Source organism: Cyprinodon variegatus, unplaced genomic scaffold, assembly GCF_000732505.1.
Source record: "Cyprinodon variegatus isolate N-32 unplaced genomic scaffold, C_variegatus-1.0 Scaffold401, whole genome shotgun sequence".
NCBI lineage: Eukaryota > Metazoa > Chordata > Actinopteri > Cyprinodontiformes > Cyprinodontidae > Cyprinodon > Cyprinodon variegatus.
This window is the reverse complement of record NW_015150854.1, coordinates 295,843-301,973: the sequence shown is the minus strand read 5'-3', so window position 1 is coordinate 301,973 and position 6,131 is coordinate 295,843.

The following is a 6,131-nucleotide window of genomic DNA, read 5'->3' as shown; positions in this document are numbered from 1 at the left end:
AAAAATTAAGCTTTTTTGTGTTTGCTTTTTTTAAGGTAGTGCCTTTATTGCTTTTAGCAATACAAGAACTACCTTCATTATTTAATACAGCCATAGTTTAAGTATGCATTTTAACATGTAGCTCCTAAGGATATGAGATGACATGAGAATGATAAAACTGAAATAGTTTCCAAAGTGGAAAGGTCCCAAAATATTGAAAACAATTATATAATTGAAAAGATCATAAGGAATAGTAGAATAATGCATTTGGTATGGTTCAATGAACTTCAAATGTTTCAGGTTTTCTGATATTTTCGGCTATGATCATAAAAAAATCTAACTTCCAAGTACAAAGAGGACATATCCTAATGCTGTGAATGGTATTCACTGCATCATGCTCTGAGGATGCTGTTTTCAACTGGTCAGAGATAAAAAGAAGATAGATGGAGTTTGATACAACCACTAATTAAAGTAAATATGTTTAACTCGTTTAGAACTTGATCTTTGAGCTAGAAAACAAACCTAAAGATGTAGCCAGACCTAAGCATGTTTATGGGAGAGTGGCAGCGTAGTGGGAGAGCTCGGAATCCTGAAGTTCTGAGTTCGAGCCCCACTCCCCCAAATTGCAATTTTGAGGTCTCTGAGCAAGACCCTTAACCCCACACTGCTCCCCAGGCGCCCTACGATGGCAGCTGTAGCAGCAGTTAAAGGAGGTTCTTCTGAGCATTTGCTCGGAGGAGCTGAAAATGAAAGCCCACCACTCTTTTCAGATTTTTTTTTTCTGAAAAAAAATATATATATATATATATATATATATATGCATCATTTTCCTTTCCCTTCAATCAATCTAGAAAGTTAAAACAAGATGTACATTATTTCCCAAAGAACTGTACAAAAATACTATTGAAAAAAACATGAAAATCAAATCACATCACTGCTAAACAACTCATTTAGCTGTGTATTTTTTATTTTTTTTTTGGTCTTTTTTCTCTTGTGATAATGCATTAATGCCTAAGGCTTTTCAATTCCCTCCGCAAAGCCTCCTCTCTGTAGAGTTGGCATTATGCTTACTTTCTGCACCAAGAATCACACATTCAAGTTCATCAGAGCAGACCTCTATACGCTTTTGGAAACATTTGGACCGCACTCTTATAAAACTACAGTGTTCATACATTCGTAACTGCAATTGCAACTCAGCCATCGGTGTCAAATTTGCCATTCCAAGTTTCCCGAAGGCGATAAGATCCAGAGGGAGGAGGGAAGAAAATGTGGGTACACCTTTGTTTTCACACATAATAACACGGCCAACATTGTAACTCTGGGTTTTCAAAGCTATTCACTGCGGTGGTGTCACACTGAAAACTTGAATAATGTGCACTGAGTTTTTGAAAACCTTCCGAGTATTCAGCGCTTGCCTTTAAAGACGTTTTGATTAATTTCATGAAATTGCACTGAACTATTTAGAAAGAGGGTGTTTGTGTGGGTTGGAGAAAAAAAAAATGTGTTTCTAGGTATAGGAGTAAATTGTGAGGAGTGAAGAGATGTTACTGAGAGAAGGGAAGCCCAAGGGACAAGCAGGAGGACAATGCTGTCTCTTGGGAGGATTTTATGCTGCTGAAGTGAATTTGAATATATAAAGGACAACTTGGGTAAGGAGGATGGGGAGGGGGGTGCCGTTCAACACTGCCTGTGTCGTCCTGTTTTTTTTCTGTGGGAAAGGAGGCAGATTGGCCCATGAGTTCCTTCTCTCCCCCATTCTCATTGTTCACAATCACTAATTTAGCATTTAAGGCTCTGCATTTTTTGCCATTGGTACCACGGCGCCTTGCAAAGGTTCCACACTATTTGAACTTTTACATAATTATCATGCAACAAATGCTGGATTTTAAAGAGATGGTGTGTAATACCATGAAAAAGTAGCAAGTTACAAGGCTTTTGTTAAATCTCAATTCATGTTGCTAAAGATTCCTAGGTTTTCTCTCCTTTTTCTTTTGAAAAAGCAGCTGAAAATTAGTCAGAGTAGATGAAGACATTGTTAAACTGCAGATTTAAAGTCCTGAACAGAATCTAAATTTGATTTAAGTTTGAATTTGAGAATGTTTTAATGTAAAACATTTTCATTGATGTTCCATCCTTTTGTTTGGGCAAGGGTTTGGAAACTCCAATCCTCCATGCCAAATATCCTACAGCTATGAGCCCTTAGTCCGACATACCTGAATTATTTTGCTTAATGTCATCCTCCATTTCTAAGTTCTCCAGAGTCCTGGTAATTATCTAACTATTTGATTCAGGTGTGTTTAAAGAAAGAATGTATCTGAAAGTGTCAGGAAACTGGCCCTCAAGGACTGGAGTTGTCCACTAATACCAGCACTGGATGAGCTACAGTGTTGACTGTTTATCACTCCGTTTTATTAGAGTGACTGGACATTTTTGATTTATGCTCAATATTCAAGTGTGGTCTGCGCTATGTTTACTCCACGCCACAACGCAAAAGGGGAAAATCATGAACTAGCTTTGGCTCTAGATAGGTGGAAAAGGGGTCCCAGCATTCTCGCACACAGCGCTCTTCTAGCTGGTCCAAATTCACAAGTTTTTTTCCTCAATCGCGGACATACAAACAAAACAGTCCAGTAAGGTACCAACCAGGAGAAGCACAGTGTAGAGTGGATGTATATTTGACCAATCAGAGTCCTTCTGTCTGCGGCACTTTCTGCGGTCACCTACAATTTGGGAGAGGTGCAGCAACGTGTCTGCATCTCTGCGTTCACCGCGACACCTACGCAGATGACCTAGCTTTCAAGTACAAATCAGCCTTTAGGCCCCTTCTTATTAAAAACTGACATCTTTTCCCTAACTCAGATGTTATTAAACGTCATAAGTTACCATAACTATACAGACAACACAAAGTTGTACATAACGATGTCACTAGGTAACTATGAACCCATTCAAATGGATTTAAAAAAAAAAAAGTGCGTTAAAAATTTTCTTCAATTGAATCAAAACCAAACTGAAGTGATAGGTTTTGGACTAAAGAAAGGGCATTTAAAAGTTAACAGGCAGTTTCAGTTAATACAACTAGAAACCACCAGTAAGGCTCAAAATATAGGTTTTGTGATGCACTCAGGCCTAAACAAAAAAAATTTATAAAAACCCAAATGAATGAATTAATCTTTAGTAGTTTATTTTAGTAAAAGAGTATAAGAGTATAAAGTCGTTACATTGGCTCCCTGTAATCAGATAATAGAATTTAAAATACTTTTGTTAGACTATAAATCCGTGAATGGCTTAGCAACCAAATAGGTTACAGACTGATTTTCTGTCAGTGTATGAACCATCCAGCCTCTCAAGTCTTCAAATCTACTTTACCTGTACAGAACCAGAACCAAACTTGGAGCTTCTTGGTTTTATGCTCCACAAATTTGAAATAAACTCCCAGAAAACTGTAGAAGTGCTAAAACCTTTTGTTTCTTTAAATTCAGATTTGTTTAGAGTGGCTGCTTTTGACTCTGCTATCTAAACATTATTAGTCTGTGGTACAACTTTCTTTTATTTAATTATTAACTATGTTCTTTTTTATTATCCTTCATTGTACTTTCTTTTGTTATTTGATTATATAAACAACATATATGTAATTATATAAACAACACTACACTAAAGAAAACTACAAAACTACAAAAACTATGAATATGAATAAAATTGCCTTGCCTTGCCTTGCCTTGCTTGAACCTAGTTTAGGGTCATCGTCCTATTGGAAGATGAACTTTTGACTCAGTCTCTAGTTCAGCCTCCAATGTTTTTTTTCTTCCAGGACTGTATTGTATTTTTCTCCATTTATCTTCCCATGAACCCTAATGACCTTACCTCCCTCTGCTGAAAAAAAACTTTTCCACAGCATGACCCTGCCACCACCTTGTTTTACTTTGAGAATATTTTTTTCAGAATGATCGGCAGTGTTACTTTCTTTTGCAACAAAATATTTGCTCTTTAGGAATATTTACTGTCTGCTAAATGACTCACAAGCTTGATGCACTTTCCTAAAATATTGCAAAAGAAGTCAGGTTATACAGTAAAGGATTTCACGGAACTTTTGATAATCTTTTTTTTTCCTGTAATAAGTAACTTGTTTAGAAGGCTGCTACTTTAATGTTGCAAAAACACATGGCCCCAAAAATTGCACAGCAAAACCCAAGAGGAATGCGACAAGTTCATATCTCCACGTTCTCATGCTTGGACAGGCAACGCCCCGCACATTCTCCCGTCTTAGTTTTCCTGTTTGGTCTGCCCTCTTTTTACTTTGTCCTTATCTGAGCATCATTCATTCCTTTGCTCTGATCCTGCACTTGGCTGTAGTCTCTGTGGCTTGGCACCAACTCATTTTCTCCTCCATGCTACCAAAGACACTGATCCGCTCTGTTCTTGCATTTGACGGAAAGCACAGTTGGTTCAGGTTTGTGGGGGACTTTTAACCTCATCTTCTATCAATACCTCATTAAGTAAATAATGAACAGCTCCTTATTTTTTCTACATTGCTTTACATAAAGACATTGACACATGGTTTAAAAGTTTATTCAAAATAAATCAGTGACAGCTGTCAGGTCGATTGAAAGTGCAAAGCCAGCAATAAAGAAGGTATGAGAAACTTTTTTTCTTTTAAAGAACAGTTCATGTAAAGAGAAAAAAAAGATGGTCTGGTTAGATGAGAAGAAAACTAAAACATTTTAAAGATGATTTTGTTTACGCTTTTAATTTTGTAATTTTTTAAAGTTAAGCAGACAGAAAATGGGATTAGAGAGAGGGATAAAATATGCTGCAGAGGTCACCACTAACCTGTGACGCCAGCAACAAGGACCAAAGCATCTGCACATGGGCTGCCTAACCCCTGCACCACTACCCTACCCGCCAAAGTTAAAAGTATAGTGGAGGATTTTTGTGAATTTTTTAAAAGACCCGCCATCTCCACTTATTAAAAAAAAATGCACATGCCCATCCCTGTACCCACTCCTGAGAAGAAACACCTATTAAACGCGTGTGACAGCATTTCTCTTTGTGCACGCTCTGTTTAAAAGTTGCTATTTGCATCGCTCATACAAGCTTAATTTCTAAAAGAAGATTTACAATTTTCTACTATGTCAGACTCACTACTGGAAAGTGAAAATGTGGATGAGCATGTGCTGCAGGACGGCCTTACGTCAACATATCACCAGAATAACTGACATTTAGGAGGACCACTTATTTTAATGATCCACTCGGAAAAAGAACATCCTCCACCTTTAAGTTTTAGCATGAATTTAAACAACCATCAATTACATTAACTGTTGTGGAAAACTAATACTGCACATTTCCCGGAACATACCCTCTACAGTGTGAAGCATGGTGGTGGCAATATTGTGATGGGGGATTTTATAGGAGGTTTAAAAGAAGTTAAATACAGGGTAATTCTAGATAGAAACATGCTAGAGGGTGCAAAGACATGGGACTGTGGCAAAAACTATGCCACAATCTCACATAAAAATATTTAAAAACTTGTGAGTGCAATGAGCACTAGATGCAAAACTACTCAAAATATGGATAAATTAACAGGACTAGTGTGATGCTACAAATATCAGGTTAAATAATAATCCATTTTAAAGTAAATATTCCCTGATTCAGTCTTTTTTAGCAATTAGAAATAACAAAAATATCTAAGAGAAAGAACATCTAGAAAGTCCCTAAAGGTATCTAACAGTAAAAATCAGAAAGATTTCAGTTGATGTCCATCTTTGCTCCTGTAGAGGTCACTGTTGCGTGCTGCCTCAGTGTCTCATTGTAACATACTCAGCCTCACTAATACCTTCCTTTCATGAAGTTCACCCTAAGAGCTGTGACATTGAAACAGTCTAAAAATGTTAGTGGAAGAAGGATTACAAAGTTAATTTTGTTTGCTAAGCCTTTGTGTCTAGAGCAAACAACATTGCTTTAAAAGGGAAAAGTTTGTTGGCACCTAATCTGCGCAATGATGAACAGTAATTATTTTTTTCTCTGCCAGCCTTAATCACACTGAAGCAGTAGTAAGTTAATTTGGACCAAATAAAGAATCTTATGTACATATGTCTGAAGGCTTCTTACAGTTGTTGGATTATTTCCTCTGTGGAAGAAACATATTATGTTAATCA